Source organism: Rattus norvegicus, chromosome 10, assembly GCF_021556685.1.
Source record: "Rattus norvegicus strain SHRSP/BbbUtx chromosome 10, alternate assembly SHRSP_T2T, whole genome shotgun sequence".
Lineage (NCBI taxonomy): Eukaryota > Metazoa > Chordata > Mammalia > Rodentia > Muridae > Rattus > Rattus norvegicus.
The window spans coordinates 86,872,369-86,889,857 of record NC_141543.1 but is presented as its reverse complement, the minus strand read 5'-3'; the positions used below and the strand labels follow the sequence as shown (position 1 = coordinate 86,889,857).

General features: G+C 48.8%; 1 protein-coding gene and 1 long non-coding RNA gene across 5 annotated transcripts in view; one reads left to right on the top strand and one right to left on the bottom strand.

The window, feature by feature from the left end:
- Positions 1–908, bottom strand: part of Zfp652 (zinc finger protein 652) — a 57,092-nt gene extending 56,184 nt beyond the window's left edge. For 2 of the 4 annotated variants that reach the window (XM_087573728.1, XM_087573730.1), the window contains exon 1: positions 801–908. The gene's annotated coding sequence lies outside the window, so the exon portion shown is untranslated. Of the gene's footprint in view, positions 1–347; positions 663–800 lie in introns of those variants that run through there. The other 2 variants (XM_087573727.1, XM_087573729.1) reach the window with 1 other exon arrangement.
- Positions 770–16,659, top strand: LOC120095179 (uncharacterized). Its single transcript, XR_015632030.1, has 2 exons — positions 770–906; positions 13,420–16,659. It is a non-coding gene; the product is annotated as an uncharacterized LOC120095179 (long non-coding RNA).
- Positions 16,660–17,489: the final 830 nt, after the last annotated feature.

The window sequence follows — 17,489 nt, the reverse complement described above, 5'->3', positions numbered from 1 at the left end:
CCAGCTGCAGGGCAAGAGAATGCTCTCCTCAGCCTGCAAACCCGTGCACCCCGGCCACCCCGTCAGGCCTCGAGGAAAGCCCACTGGCTGCAAAACTGCAGCCAAGCTGGGGTCCCCGAGAGAGGGGGCGGGGGTACAGAACCAGCACCCTGGGCCAAGCTGGGAACCGCAGACGCGCAGCGCCCGGGGCCTGCCCGCCGGATGGGGGCTGCTTCGGCCTAGCGCACGCAGCTGCCTCAGCGCAGGCTCAGCCGGCCCCGCCAGCCCGGCCGGGCGCAGAGGAAACGCGGCTGCCAAGGCGCCGCCGCGGCGGGGGGCGAGAGCGCGGGGAAGGGGCTCCTACTCACCCGGGCCGCCGCCGCCGCCGCCGCTTCGGCGGCCCATCCCCGCGGCGGGGGCCTGTCGCCGCGCCGCGTCGCTCCAGTCCCCACCGCCCGCCGGGCCGGCCCCTCCCCCTGCCCAACGTCTGCGCTCTGGGCCGCTCCTCAGACCCGGCCTCGGCCGCCGCCGCCGCAGCGCTACGTGGCCGCCGCTCCGACGTCTCGCGACTCCCTTCCGAGCGCGCGAGGCCGAGCGGGGCCGCGGAGCGGGCGGCGCGCGGGGCGGGCGGCGGGGGAGGGGGTGTGCTGTAGGGATGTGTGCGCGAAGGGGGCAGGGAGGACGGCGGGAGCGCGCGCGCGCGCCCCTGCACTCGCCCCCCCTCCCCCCGCGCGGTCGGGATCCCGACACCTCCCCACCCCCCCCATCCCCGGCTGTGGGGTCGGCGCGCATGCGCGGCCCTCGGCTCGGCCCGGGCGCACCTTTTCTCCCTCCTGCCACAATGTGAGCGCTCAGCGGAGCAGATAACCGCTGGCTGCCTGCTCCACCCCCGGCCCTCGCCCACTCCGCCTACTCCCGAGCGCCCAGGTAAAGGCGTGGGCTGCGCATGCGCGACGCTTAAGGGGGTGGGGGGCGTGGCTTTCAAAAGGAAGCCTAAAATGCAGAAGACGAAGTATCTGTGGGCAGGGGGTTTGAGATCCTAAGAAATAGGGAAAGATAAAAGTGAAAAGGGGGGACAAAGTGGAAAAGTGGATCTGAGTGAGATTTGGAAGTAGATGTCTTTGACTTACGGAATATGGTTCAAAAAGAAAAAATCCCCAATTGCTGGCCACCTTGTTAGTAGAGAGCAGTGGGTGACAGAAATAGAAGGGGTGACACATTTATAAGCAGTAGTCATCCTCCAGATAAATGGGATAGTTAGTAACAACGAGGGGAATTTAGAGACTGACAGGATGGTCAGCAAACAGGATGGATTGCTGAGCTTGTCCTGTGGCCAGGAATAGGGAAGTTGTGTGTATGTGTGTGTGTACGCACGCACCCTCCCTAGAGTCCCAGAACTGTTGCAAGAAAGGAAGGCTCCATTGGAAGAAGCATGACCACATTATGACTAATTAGCTATTAATCATTAATATAATTAATGGTACTATTAGCTAACAAGGTAGCATTTATCCAAGCTCAGAGCCAAGAGAGAGTGTCTGCAATTGAAAGTGCTTAGGGTACAGGGAGAGGAAATGACTTGGCAAGTGAAGTCTCCATGGAAAAGGCCCAGGGTGACATCCCTAAGTTCGGAATAACCCTTTCCCACCAGAAGCCAAACTTCCTGAAGTTCTCTCCAGCTTAACTGGAACTCCTAACATTGTTATTTTTTTTATTGTTGGGTTCTACTACATTTTATATCTATTTATTTTACCTCGTGTGTATGAACTGCCTGGATGCATGCATGTGCACCTGTGACCATTTGATGGCTCCCCTGGAACTGGGGTTGTGGGTGGTTTGTAGGACACTGTGTGGATGCTAGGAATTGAACCCAGGTCCTCTGCAAGAGTAACGAGTGCTCTTAACCACTGAGCTACCTCTCCAGACCCTTCTTCTATCATTAAGAACGTAGGATATTAATGTTCTTCCACAAAAGCTGACCCCCCCCATCATAGAAACTGTTTCCATATAGATGTAGCTTACTTACTTTTTCTCCCAGAGCAGCCAGCCAAAATCACCACTCACCCAAATCCTCCAGGGAATAAAATGACCTGAGCCTGGGACAAAGTTAGGAGATTAGAACATTATAAAGAGCTGGCTCTGTCTTTGGCCCCTTTATTGTGCTTGAACTCCAGAAAGCAGGGATCACAGTTTTGGAACTTTGGGCCAGGTCTCCAATAGTGAGTGCTTTCAGTGGATAAACACTCAAATCTCTATCACATTGCAACAGGTAGAGAGAAGATCCTCAAGCAGAACAGGAGAAATAAACATATGTAATAATTACATTCAATGTGAGAGTGAGCTTGGGTCTGGGGAACTCAGAATGTCTTCTTGGACACCTGATCTATTCCTCCACCCTGTGCTGGTCAGACTGCCCTGCTTGGACAGGGCAGGCATCGTGATGGCCAAAAATTAAAGTGACCTTTCAAGTGTTCAAACGCTCCATCCATAGGTCAACTCTCAGGATGGCCCCTGAGAAGATTATATATTAATTCAGCTTTCCACTCCACAGTGCTTTGTGGGCTTTTTTTTAAATTGTTACATTTTTTATATGTATGTTTATGCATGTGTGTAGTCGACCACTCCATGTGTAGAGGTCAGAGGACAACTTGTGAGAGTCAGTTCTCTCCTTCTACCATGTGGTCCTGTGCATTGAAATCAGGTCATCAGGCTTAGGGACGAGCAGTTTTATCCAGCGAGCCATTTCCCCTGCCTCACTGTATGGGAGTTTATATCTGTCATCTCATCAGAACTTCTAACAACTGCAAGGGCAGGCAGAACAGGTATAATCCCCAATAAAGGAAATTTAAGCCAAGGAATGTTTCGATGGCTTAGCCAAAGTCATCCAATCCAGTAGACAACAGAGCCAAACCAAGACCCAAGTCCCCTAGTTCTCACTGTGCTAGTCTGGGGGAAGGGGGAGGAATTGATAACCCCACTCTAAAAAACTGTCACATATTCTCAATAAGCATTAGTGTTTTGCATGCATGTCTGTGAGGGAATGCCAGAGCCCATAGAACTGGAGTCACAGACAATAAGCTATGTGGGTTCCCTCTGGTGCATCTGGTGTTCTTAACCATTAAGCTATTTCTCCAGCCCCTCACATATTTTTTCTTCCTTTCTTTTTGTTTGTTTTGTTGTTGTTGTTTTTGTTTATTTTTTGCTTTTCAAGACAGAGTTTCTCCTTGTAGCCCTCACAGTCCTGGAACTTGCTCTGTAGACCAGGCTGGCCTCAGACTCACAGAGATCTGCATTCTTCTGCCTCCCAAGTGCTGGGATTGAGGGCGTGCACCAGCATGCCTGGCTTCTGCCCATATTCTTTTATATTTTTTATCGTGTGTGCATTGGTGTTTTGCTTGTGTGTATGTCTGTGTAAGGATGTTGGATCCTGTGGAACTACAGTTTCAGACAGCTGTGAGCTGCCATGTGGTTGCTGGGAATTGAACTTGGGTCCTCTTGAAAAGCAGCCAGAGCTCTTAACCTCTGAGCCATCTTTCTAGTCCCTCCACAACATATTCTTAATAAGTGAAAACTGGTACCTTTGGCACACGATAGAAAAGAATCCTAATATTTAGGTCTATCTCTGTATCTTGTGCAATTTTTTTTTTCTTTTTGCTTTCTCTTGACCCCTGGGACTTGCCTCTAGAATCTTTTGAGCTTCAGGCCTAGTTAATCAGATGCAACTAGACATCCCAGTTCTGCTCCCCTTTCACTCCTTTGCAGGCAGGGGGTTTCCTCCCAGTGGTACTAATCCTGCAGCCACGAGTGCGCGCACGCACACACACGATGGAGTAGCTGGGCCTCCCTGATCCATGGCCACACTGTTGACTGAGGCATTTAAGGAGGCCTTCAGCATACATCCACTCTGCGTTCTTGGTCTTAGAAGACTCTTCATTAATTTTGTTCCTTAAGACTGTGTGTAGAAGTCAACAGGAACCCACTCCACTTTTTTTGGACAGAATATTATGCAACTGATACTGGAGTTAGAAATTCTAGGTTGATAACAAAGACCTGAACTCCTGATCCTTTTGCCTCCACCTCCCAAGTACTGAAGTTATAGACATTCATTGCCATGTCTAACTCAGACACCATCCCCCTTTCAATGGAAACAAGGTCTCATTATGTAGTCCTGGCTGGCCTGAGACTGGCTGTGCAAAACAGGCTGGCCTCAAACTCATGGAGATCCTCCTGTCTCTGCCTCTGGAATGCTGGGATTAATGGTGTGCACACTACGCCTGGCCCCACATTAATTTTTAAATAGTCAATAAAAATAAGGGCCTAATTTTAAGAGTCACATGGGCAGAGTTAGAACCTGGGCTGCCAGGGTCCAAGTCCAAGACTTCTCCAACCCCACCCTGTAAGCTCTTTGCTGGACACCATACAAAGCAAACTGAACAGATGTGGTCTCTGCCCTCTGAAAGTTTGGACTCAAATGGTCAGCCAGGATGCTGACAAACATAAAAGAACAAAGTGATTTGTAGTCAGCACAGGCCATAGACGAAGGAGCTAAACAGATAAGCAGGGCTATGTTTATCTGGTCTACTAATATTATTTTAATTCCAGTCAGGCAAAGAGGACAATATTAGTAATACTGAGGGTTAGGGCTTATCTCAATCTGCCAACTTACTTTTCACAGATGAAAAAGTATTTGTAGGGTAACTAGCTTGACAGTTAGGAGTACAGACCGCTCTTCTAGAGAACATGGGTTTGATTTCCAGGACCCATGGGGGTACCAGGTATGTACATGACATAGACATACACACAGGAAAAATACACACATACACACTTATATACATATATATGTATATAAAATAAAAATAAGTGGGAGTCTATAAAAGTAAAAAGGCAGCTCACCTTTGATCAATTCTAGCATCAGGGAGGCAGAGGCAGGCAGATCTCTGTGAGTTTTGAGATTTGAGGTTTGAGGCCAGCCAGATCTACATAGTGAGACCTCTTTCTCCAAAATCAATGAAAAATAAAAGAACAAATAAAAAGGAAAGAAAAAAAGGAAAGAGGTGAGAAGGAGGGAGGGAGGATAATGGATCTCTGCCTCCTCTTCAGTCAGTAACATCTTCAACATTATTCTCCATGCAAGGTCTCTAGTGATGGCAAAATGATAGATGAATTCAATATCCGTTTTACTGTTGGAGCACACAGTAAAGATTCATCCTTACCTTTGCCAAATGGCCACTTCCTATAATGGAGAGGTAAACTTTTAAATTTGAGAGACTTTGGTCTTAGTACTAAGAGGAATGCCTCAGGAAACTGGGCCCAGTTCCTCCTTAGGGTTTGACCTCCAGGTCTGTCTAGAGCAAAGGGTTCCAAGCCCCTTAGGCTGTGTGTGAGTCTTCAAAAAGGCTCACTCACTCTTTTATGATTGTTTTTATAATTTGTTTTGTTTTATTTTGTTTTGTTGTAATTGATGTGACATGTGCCCCAGAGGCACGCACTGAGCTCCAATTGAGTTTTTCTTTTAATTGGAATTAATTAAAGAGGACAGCTGAGAGGGGCTAGAGTCAGTGCCAAACTCTGTAACCCTAAACCAGCCAACCCACCCAACCGGCTGCACCACCTGAGAAGCATCCGGAAGTTCTCAAGAAGGGGCGGGCAGAGCAGGAATTGGGGACTGCTAGGGAATTCTGGGCACCTCAGATGTCAACCCCCCAGAGGCTTGACTCTTGAAGGAAAAACTTGGTAGCTGCAAAAAAGGAGAAAGAAGGTCAAAGGAGGAAAGAAGCGAGGTTACCAAGTCTGGGAGCAAGGGGGCTGAAAAGCAGTGATTGGCAGGAGTGAGACTAAAGGAGGATCTGCCTGAGAAGAGGGCCTGGTGAGCGGAGTTAGAGGAGGTGGAGCCTGCTTGAGGAGTTGTGGGGGTGGACAACACGTTGCCTGAGGGCTCAGCCTTCAGAGGTATTAATTAAACCCAGACTTGCGGTTGTTAACAAACCTGCGGCAGCTTTTCTTAGGAGTTGGGTTAATAACAATAACAATAACAATTAAGGATGAGGAGACCTTATCTGGAGCAAGTTTTTCTTAGAGGTTGTACCAGTACGTCTTTAACTCCCCTGGCCCCTCGGGGCCACAGTTCCTAGAAAGTAAATAAGGGTTTAAGAGGGTATCCATTCTCCTTGCGCACCTAAGGATCCCTTGCTAGCCCCCAAGGCTTACTGCCTTAGTTAGGTGGCTTTGTTCATTACTCAGAATTAAAGCCCAGGATTTAAGACTTCATGCTTGGGCATGGGGGTTCGATGGGGGGCGGAGTTGGGGGCACAGGCTGGAGGGATGGCTCAGTCACAACACTTACTGCTTTTGAGGAGAACTAGAATTTGATTCCCACCACTCACCTCGTGGTAGCTGACAACCACGTGCTAATTCCAGGCAGGGTTTCTGACACTCTCTTCTGGCCTCCACAGATACCAGGCACTCACTGGGCGCACACACACATACATGCAGACACTCCCACATACACAGTGAAATAAAAAGTAAACATTTTTTAAAAAAAGATTTCATGCGCTGTTAAGTATTCTGCATGGTTTAGTCTCGGAATGGATACTTAAAAGAGTGGAAATGGAGGGATCAACACCACTAGATGACGGGACAGCGCTGATGCAAACGGAAGTCTGTCTGAGACAGTGTGACAAGACCAAGACATATTTGGAGTGGAAAGCCAAAAAGTGGAGGGGTTGTAGGCTTCATTCAGGGAGAGGCCCAGCACTGAGCTGTGGTCTTCAGTCACAATTACCTGGGCCAAACAGGTTTATTCCTAGCTCTTGGGAGACAGAGGCAGGGGGGGCAGGCAAGAAAGACTGTCTGAAAGAAAGAAAGAAAGAAAGAAAGAAAGAAAGAAAGAAAGAAAGAAAGAAAGAAAGAGAAAGAGAGAAAGAGAGAAAGAAAGGAAAGATAGATAGATAGATAGATAGATAGATAGATAGATAGATAGATAGATAGATAGATAGAGGGGGTTGGGGATTTAGCTCAGTGGTAGAGCGCTTGCCTAGGAAGCGCAAGGCCCTGGGTTCGGTCCCCAGCTCCGAAAAAAAAAAGAACCAAAAAAAAAAAAAGATAGATAGATAGATAGATATTGGGATAGGTGGGGTATCAGGCAACTAATCCACATAGACCATGGAAGGAAATTTAGAATGAGGAATTGAGGGTGAGGTGTCAGGGGCGGGGAGGAGGATGCTAGACTAGGGCAGCACCTGTAATTGATCTTTAGAGAGAGCTTTTTGGTCAATAGAATGACACCTCTTGTATATTCAAACCATAGCTTGTTACAACAGATCTCATGCATAACTAATCTAATGCATAACCCACTCATGGGGCGAGCTGACCTTATCCTAGACTGCAGTGTAGAACATGCACGGCATACAGATGGATTGGTTGAGTCCATTTTGAAAGATGGCCTTTCTGTGCAGTTCAGGCTGGGCTCAAACATGAAATCCTTCTGCCTCAGCTCCCCCCCCCCCAATTTGTGGGATTTTTACACACATGTGCCATGACGTCCAAATAGCACCTGTTTTCAGAAGAAAGCAGAGCGGCAGTTTTCAACATACTTCAACAGAGTGAGTATCCTGAGTGCCCTTTAGAGCCCAGGGAGTGAGGCTGAAGTGGGACTTGCCTGTGTGTATTGTGGAACACAGAGCCGGGCAGCAGAAGGGTCTGTGTGGTGAGACAGCAGGGACCAGTGCCCAATCTTCTGACCACCATCCCTCCAGAACCATCATCTACAAGTAAAGAAGACACTGAAACTTTCTGGCTTTGAGAGCCACTTTACCCTGTAAATTGTATCAGAGAACAGAGTTAAGTGTTACTTGGAGATGCTACAGAATGGAATGTCCCGCTTAATCAAATAACTGATTAATAATGCACCATTCAACGGGGAGTACTATTTGGAATAAACTTCCATTAAAATTATTTTTCTGAAATCCAAATTTCACTGGCCCAGTTCTGTTTTGTTTGACAACCCTGCTGATAGGCAAGCGCCTAGATCAGCATCCGGGGAGGAACTTAGAGAAGAAATCAACAAAGGAAAGATGTTGGTGCCATAGTAGAAAGTAGGGACAAAGGAGATGGTCGAATGCGTGTAAGGTTATCTAGGAAACCAGAATGGGCCACTACCAAATCAGTCAAGTATATATCAACACACTGGGTACCTGGCTGAGACATTACCAAGTCTTCAAATGGCCAAACGTCACCAACAGTGTTGCAGAAATCTCAGAGGGGACTAAGTAAATAACATTAAAGAATTAAATAGTGACTCTACCTCCAGGGGATCCGATAACCTCTTACAGACAGATGTTCAGGCAAACATCATTACATAAGAAAGAAAAATAAACAAGTTAAAAAAAAAAGAATTAAGTATCATAGCAGCTCAAATTGGTAATCCCATCACTTGGCTACATTGTAGCTCCAGGTAAGCCTTGTGTACACAGGCAGGCAGAGCTCTGAGTCCCAGGCCAGCCTGGTCTACAGAATGAGCTCCAGGACAGAACTACACAGAGAAACCCTGTCTCAGAGTACAAACAAACCAACAAACCGTTTACTCTTCTGCACTCAGCACCAATCTGAGCAGAAAGGAGAACAGATGTAGGCGGCTTCCAGCCTTTGTTTCCCTACTCCAACAGAGGAAGCAGGGGAGAGCCATCCCCAAGATTGTAGTATCACGTGCTCTTCATGTCAGAGAATCCCTGGTGCTCGGGCGTCTCCTTCCCGTGCTGGTGAGCCTTATAGTGGGCTCGGATCTGTTTTAAGCACTGAGCATCAAGATACTTGCAGTTTACTGAATGGTTCCTCCTGTCCTAACTTTCACCACTGCTACCCCGTATAACCTGAATGACTATGGAGAAAGTAGGGTGTTTTTGTCTGTTTTACAGACAGGAAAACCCAGGTACAGAGACCACGACTCGGAAATGGCATATGGTCACATTGCTCTTATTGGCAGAGCTAAGAGTGAACTGGGGTAGTCAGAGCCCACACTGGCTTTTTTTTTTTTTTTTTTTTTTTTTTCTTTCCCCAAGGCTTTTTTTTTTTTTTTTTTTTTTTTTTGGTTCTTTTTTTCGGAGCTGGGGACCGAACCCAGGGCCTTGCGCTTCCTAGGTAAGCGCTCTACCACTGAGCTAAATCCCCAGCCCCCTTTTTTTTTTTTAATGTGGATATGATAAGTGCTCACATGTATGTATGTGCGCCATATGCATACTCGGTGCCCAGAAGGGAGGGTCAGATCCCCCTGGAACTGGAGTTATAGCTGATTGTGACTCACTATATAGGCGCTAAGAATTGAGCTCCGGTCCTCTGCAAGAGCAGTCCCCCCACACCAGCTCTCTTAGCCACAGCACGGTGCTACCTGGCACCCCAAACTTCACTCAGGTTTCTTCACTGTGTCCTGTTGTGTATGTGTAGAATAGCGCTCCCCAAAGGCCCACATCCACTTTTCTGAAGAGTGCTGGGGTCTGAGATACAGTTAGGGAAACAGGATTGAAACCGCGTGATGCTGGCTAAGGAGACAGAGAAGGATGTGAGCTAAGGATGGTGGGCTGCCCGGAGAAGCGGAAGTGAGCAAGCAAGGAAGCATTTCTCCCCAGTAGCTCCCAAAGGGGAGCCGGCGCTGCCCACTGCGGCCAAGTGAGACTTCACATCTGTGTGGTTTTATGCCACCCAGTCTGTGGCGATTCGCTACAGCAGCCATAGGAAATACACCCAGCTCTCTGTAGCTTACATGGAAATCCAAGCTATTTTGCAAGGCATTTCGGGACTTGCCCAAATGTGGGGTCGACATCACTGCCCCTGACTCCTCTATGCTGACCATCTCTGCGATAGGTCATGTCCCTTTGCCTACGGGTTCGCTCATACCACGTCCTCCACCTGGAGCACCCCATCCTTACCTGTTTACCTGGCAGAGAGCTTGTCCTTTCCATTTCAGCTCAAATGCCGCCTCCTCTGGGAAGTCTTCCTTACTTCCCCCACAGGGCCTTGGGCCACTTCCTCTATGTTCTGCTACATCCTGTATCCAGTCTGGTTAAAGCAGGGCCTCCCTGGATTATAGGCTATTTGAGGAGGGTAGGGTTTCCTCTTTCCTCTTTGGTATCCTTTAGCAGTTGTAAAATGAAGGCTATCAAGGACTAGGGCTGTTCCTTGACTGCCAGTGTGACCTTGGCCCATCAGTGTGATGCCCTGACTCCATTTTCCCACCAATAGTGTGCCCTGGGCGGACTGCTGCTTTCTTCTTTAACAAGAGATGAGGATAAAGGAGACAGTGCTTCTGCCTTAAGAGTAAAAGGTGCTGGGCCGGAATGCAGCTCAACTGGTAGAATCCTGGTCTAGCAAACACAAAGCCGTGGTTTTGTCCCCAATGGTGTATAAACTAAGTGTGGTGGTGCACGCCTGTAATCCCAGCACTTAGGACGTGGATGCAGGAGAATCACAGCTCAGGAGACCCCATCTCAAAAGAAGGAGGATCTGGGGGGGTGTGTGATGATGATATTATAATAACCCATTAGTCCCTGCTGTATGGGCGACTTGCTCTCCAACTCTCAATTCCTCAGACTGAGACATGATTCTGAGACAAGCTTCATGACAAAGAGCCTTATCTGCCTTGCTCCTCCTCTTACCTCTAGCATTTACACCAGGCTTTAGTCTCAGGCGACTTCTTCCATGTAGACAGGTGACAGTCCTACAGAAAGCTCTCCCACATGCTTTGGATTCCCAGTTTCTTCCTAAGGTGCACACTGCTGTTCGGAATCACCTGGACCGCAGACTCCCCCATGGTTAATTGAACTCCATGGCATTGTAAAAGATGTCTTCCTACCTCCGGGCTGTCCCCAGGGCTCTCTATGGTGCATCTGAAGGTGTAATTCTGTCTATCAGGAATCTAACTGATGCTGGATGAGTGTTTCTCCACCCAAACGAGCTGTGGGCCTTCACTAGTCTGGTGGCCACCTTTCAGGGCACACTCTCCCATGTTTAATGAGGTTCATCAACTCCTACAATGACTCATCCTTGTACTCAGTGCTTTAAGGGATTAAAATGGTCTGTGATCTACACAGATATCAGGTATGTGCTGTCAAATATATCATATAGCACGCCTTCTGCAATGGAACTGGAATTCAGAGAAAGGAGAATTCAACCAGGGCTTGACCAGCTGGGGAAGGTAGTACAAAAAAGCCTGAAGCTGAGCTGAGACTGGAACGAGAGCCAAATAGGTGAAGGGTGTGCTTGGCTGTGGACCACAGAAGTAGCCTCATGTAGGGACTCCCTGTTCGATTCCACCCGGAAGCAAAAAGGAGGGGGAGGGGGAAGAGGAAAGAGAAAAGAGAAATGGGAGAAAAGAAGGGAGAAGGGAAGGGAGGGGGAAATGGGGGGGAGAGAAGGGTAAGGGCGGGGCTCTTACACTTAGTAATGACCTACCCTGGGCTGGAGAGATGGCTCAGCCGTTAAAGGCTGGGCTCACAACCAAAAATATAAGAGTAATGACCTACCCTTTCTGTTGGAAAACTCCATACTTAAGGCAGCATTTTGGCCATGTTATTTCTCACGCTTTTCTCACTGTACAGCCCCACTTTTCCATGTTGCAGACCTAATGCTCAGCTTCTCTCTTAGCAGTTTTGAGAGCTCTCCCAGTTTCATGGCCAGTTTCTACCCCTGGGCCAAGTTTGCCTTGGAGACAGTCACCGAGTTGTGGGGGGAGAGCAGTCAAGCATGTTGTGGCTCCCACCTGCTTCCCTGTTATCACGTCACAGCAACTATATCCATGTGAATGTTTATGCTTAAGGAAATGGTGGGTGGTCAGAGCCAAAGGCCACTTCCTTAGGTTGGTTTGTAGGAGCTGTGCATTCAGAGCAGAGAACGTCTCAAAACCTGCCAGGTGGTCTGGGGCAGATAAGCGAGAAGGAGGGATTTGTAGCATCTTGCCTTGGTGAGGCAGTTGGAAGACTTTACTTCTGATTAGTTTAGTTAAACATCCACCCCACGACAAACAACCACATGAGTTAGAGCCTTCCTTCATGGCCAAGTCTCACACAGGAGACCCACCTACCCCTGCAGCTAAAGCCAAGGACAGCAGATTTCTTTCCGCACAAGATGACTGCCCTACGGGTCAGGGGATGGGAGCTGTTACTTCCCAACTACTGGGAATGGTGAGGACCTTTTGCAGCTCTTCCTAACTTCCATTTTTAAAGGGTGTATGGGTGAGGTGAGCGTGTTCATGCACACATGGGTGTGCGGAGGCCACAAGTCAACACTGAGTGTCTTCCTCTGCCGTTTGTCATCTCAGTTTCTGAGATAGGGTCTTTCACTGAACCTAGAGCTCACTGACTTGTCAAGACTGGCGAACCCCAGACAGACAGCCTCTGGGCTGAGTCTCTGGGCTAGCCGTCCTGGGCTAGAGATTGAATTCAGGCCCTCAGGTTTGTTTAGCAAGCATTTTACTGACCAGTCTCCAAAGGGTTTAAACACACACACACACACACACACACACACACACACACACACACACACAGATATTTTAAACTCTAATTTCTGGGTCCGTTTCCTGTATCACTTCCAGAGGATGCTGACTACAGAAATGGAGGAACTTTTTTCTCTGCAGAAGAACAATGTGGTGCCTACGGGATCACACCATGCGAACCTTCTCCATTCCTCCCAGCAAGGCCCTCTAGGTGATGGGAAGAGCCCAGGAAGGAAAGCTGGAGGGGACCGTGGTGGGCAACGGAGTAGGATTTGGGGAAGCCATGAGCACAGCTCTGACCCTCAGTACATCTGTTTCCATCAGTGTCTGCTCGGGCATGCTCCTCACTCTGTGGCAACAGGCCTATCTGTCCCCCAACATCAAAAGAGCTATCACAGTGACTGTCGCAGTACCTGGTCCATAGCCTCTAGTCCACACACATCTGTCAGATTAATTGGCTACAAACATGGAAAGGTCTCTCTTGGAAAGGTTTGTGCTGTTGTTCAGATGTTGACAGTTAACATTACTGATGTTTGCGTGCTGAGGATGGGAAGAGAAACTACTGGGGACAGGAAGGGACACTTTGGGGGATGAGGAGAGACCCTGTTGGGCAGTAAGAATAAAAACTCGTGGCAGGGCCCTGAAATTACCCCCTGAAACTCATATTGTATCTAACTAGCTTTGAGGGTCTATTGTGAATTCTTTGTATCACTAAGAGGAGAAAGCCAGTAAGTGGAGGTCATGTAGGCAGAAGGGTGGGTTTGATTGACAGAGACACAGTGACTCTTATGTGGTCTGACTCAACAGGAAGCCCAAGAGCCCAAGCGATGACTTTTGTAGCTGAAGGTTGGGTGATTTGGCTGGGTGGGTGTCAAGACACCAGGAAGAGTCCCAGTGTAACATTGTGTGTGTGTGTGTGTGTGTGTGTGTGTGTGTGTGTGTGTGTGTGTGTGTCTCCATAGAACTGGCAGACTGCTGACATGGGAAGAGTAGCCACAACCACCACCAGGGCGAAGATGTCTCTGGACTCAACTGAGAAGTTCATCGAAGAGAAAGACTGACTTTCTCCACAGAGCCTTCTGAGAGCAGAGAACGTATCCCATGCACTGCACCAAGTCGCCCTCGCTTTATAAACGCTTCACGAGTGCGTGACTGATGGTGGATCCCGGGAGCGCTTGTGGAGACTGCTGGGATACTGCCTATCACCATCTCTCCTCCAGCACCCTACTCCAGCACAGCCTATTCTGTGACCTACTTTCCCTTTAAGCCAGAAGATGGTTCCAGGAACTGCTACTCTCTAAGTGACAGATACCGGTGGAGAATGAGCCTCAGCCTGCAGATCATTGGACCGCTCCCTTCCTTCTCCAGGGGGTGCCCAGTGGGCCAGAATCCATGTGTTTTGTAGGATTCCACTCAACCCTTTACCTAAGTCATCAGTCTGCCTTTGATCTGTCTCAGCAAGCAGGGACACGTCTCCACGGGAAGCTGGTGTTAACAAATGTACACACAACACACACAGATGCACACAACACGCAGACACACACACACACCTTTCTCACTCTATGAGCCATTGTCTGGTCCTTTGCTCCTGGGCCTGACCCATCTTTATGAGATCTAGGCTCTTCCTATCCCGGGATGCTGAATCTGGCCTCCCATGGGACAGAGTTGGGCACTTTGCACGTCTCCAGCCTTGCCCTCCCTTGGGGGCTTGTGAAGGATCCACCCATATGGCAGAACCTTCCAGAGAGACTCGAAACTAGGAGCCTGACCTCATGATGCCCGAAGCACCTGGCACAGAGGGTACCAGCTCTGATGTCCTGGCCCCAGCCCAGTTCTCTCTTCTAGAATCCACACCTTCTCTGGCGCTCCTCCAGCCCTGCGAGAGCAGCCCCAGCTTAGCGAGAACGAGCATGACCTTAGGAAGGACATAGTACGAGGAGGAGGGGTCTCCGCTGAGGGACCTCACCAACTCATTCACTGCTGGCGTGTCTCTCGGTTTCCCCTGGCGAAACCGCCCATGCGTCTATGATTATAAAGGAGCTCCGAACGGCCGGAAAACCCAAGTTATGCCCTGTTCCCTTGCTGCCAGGAGCTACCTGCCCGCCCCACCCCTTGCTAGTTGCCCAGCCAGGCAGGGTCCTGCAGGATGAAAGTTCCAAGAAGCCCGAGCAGGAATAATAATGATACTCATCTGCAGTGGCGGCGGCGGCGGCGGCGGCGTCTTAGCCACCTGGGAACGCAGGGCCCCACGCCCTGTGCCTCACACCCCAGGACACTACAAGGGCTCCTTTCCCTAGATTTTATTACAGGGATCCCACACTCTGCCATTCCCAGCCCAACCCATCCGAGTTTCCAAGAGCTTCAGTCTAGCCACCACCAGCCTCATCCACCACCCAGGTTCCATGGGAAGATTTGGCTTAACAAGACCCAAGCCAACACAGGTGAAGGACGCCCAGCCTCTTGGAAACTTGGGTTCCAGGGTTTCTCAGAGAAGCAATCCACCTGCCCCTGGCCCAGGGCACTTTCCCACAGACCCATCTGTGTCTGGTCAGTACAAAGACCTGAAGCCTTGCAAGTGTCCATCTGAGTCGCAATTCCCAAGTCACCCACTCTAGGGCTCCAGACAAGTTTTATTTTGATTGTTACCCAGAAACTCTCCAAAGTTTGTAGTGTTTGCGAGTGATGACCGGGAGGAGAGGGGAGCAGGGAGAGCGTCTCTCATTTCTTTTTTTTTTTTTTTTTTTTTTTTTTTTTTTTTGCTTCTTTTTTTCCGGAGCTGGGGACCGAACCCAGGGCCTTGCGCTTCCTAGGCAAGCGCTCTACCACTGAGCTAAATCCCCAACCCCGCATCTCTCATTTCTAATACACATTTGCAATCCTAGTCTCCTGCATTCTTTCCTTGCCCCCCCCCCCCCCCGCACCCCTAGTAAAGTAACTTCTCAGCTCACCACATGGGTCCCACGCTTCTCCGTTTGTGGGGTTGGCTTGGTCAGATTCTCTGACCCTCCAAGGCTAGGCCATGGAGCCATGACTCTGTCTGACTCTCATCCACTCTGGTTCCTCTTCCTCTGAACCTCTGAGGTCTCTACCTCTTTGTGCCATAGCTATCTGCCTATCTTAACTTACCACAAGGTCATCTGTGCCCTGGCGTCCCCCCACACTTTCTTGGTACATGACTGCAAAGCCGAGGAAGGCATAAGTTCAATGAATATGTGTTGGACATAAATTGTGAAGAAGAATCCTTTTTACCCTCACACAATGTATTTTTTAAATAGAACGCATAATTATGTTACTACAAAATGTCACTGGTGTGGAAAGAGACGGGGGTGGGGGAGATGAACCCCAACCTAGCTTTCTTGGCTGGTGAGCTACAGGCACCGAAGCCCCAGTGAAGATTTCATCCCCATGGTTTTGGCCCCTAAGCTGACACATATAATGATATCCATGACTGGTCACTGGCCCGATTCACTGTTGGCCTCTGTCTAGAAGGAGGTAAGCTCTTCCACCCGTAGAAAATGACAGTTCCCTCCTTTCGGGCTTCAGTTGTTCTAAGCCCCAGCAGCCTCCATGCCCCCTAGGAATGCCACAGGGACCCCTAGGTTCATATGGTGTCAAGAGAGCAAGTGGTGGAGTGCTGTAGACCCCTGCTCTGGATGCTCACTCAAACCCCTCAGAGGCACCTCCAGCACAGCTGCTACTGTCGTTAAATAGTAACAATAACACAGCAACGTCCTGTATTTACCTACGGCTTTTCTCCAGGGAGCTCCACTAATCTTTCTCTCATCTCCAGAAGGAAGGGAAGGACCAAGGCGATGAAGGACAAGTGAGCCATTGCAGCCACACTCCCAAATACAGGCATCCTTTGTTCTGCAGGGTAAATACAATCCTAAGTATTTCAGATGGGGAGCACTGAGGGAGTAGAGAGGTAGCTAATTCTCCGGGATCCAAGGCCCGGGATTGTTAAATCTTTCGCTAGAATTACAGTCTTTGTGAGGTGACAATCCCCCAGAGCAAAGTACTTACTTACATCTGCTGATGTTTTGAGACAGTGTCTTACTATTAGCTCTGACTGTCTTGGAATGCACTGACTGGCTTCAAACTCACAGAGATCCATCTGCCTCTGTTTGCTGAGTGCTGGGATTAAAGGTGTATGCCATGTGCCATTATCCTCAGCTAAGGTATTACATCTTATCAGCTTTTAATGTGTTTAATTATTTCATGTGTGTATGTATGTGTGTGTGCATGTATATGTATGTATGTGTGCATGTGTGCATGTATGTGTATGTGTGTATGTGTGAATGTATGTGTGTGCATGTATGTATATATGTGTATGTGTACATGTATGTGTGTGCATGCATGTGTATGTATGTGTGTATATTGTGTGTGTATGTATGTATGTATGTATGTGCACGCACAGCTGTGTACAAGTTATATGCCTGTGTGCTTCTTAGTAGAAGTTAAAGGAGGACATTGGAAGTCCCGCTTTACCACTTTCCATTATTTCCATTTTTTTTTTTCCGTCAAGACAAGGTTCTCACTGAACCTGGAGAGTTTGGTTGCTAGTTAGCAAGTCCCAGTGATCCACCTGTCTCCATACCCCTACCCCAACACCGAGGTCCATGGACTCAGTCACACTCAGCCTTTTACATAGTTGCTGGGATCCAAACTAAGGCCCTTGTGCTTTCAAAGCAAATGCATTTCCCCCAGGAAATGTACTCCAGGCTGGCCTCATACTTGCTATGTAGCTGAGGCTGGCCCAGAACTCCTGACCCCTTTGCCTCCATCTTGCAAGACATACATCAAACCTGGCTCAGCTATTTCTAACCCACAGCCTGCTCTCTCAAGCCACAGTATATATTTGAAGTGAGTCTCATTTTTTTTTTTTGTTCTTTTTTTTTGGAGCTGGGGACCGAACCCAGGGCCTTGCGCTTCCTAGGCAAGCGCTCTACCACTGAGCTAAATCCCCAACCCCGAGTCTCATTTTTTTTTTAACAGTGGCACAACTGTCCACTTCAAATTGTTGCCTTGATAG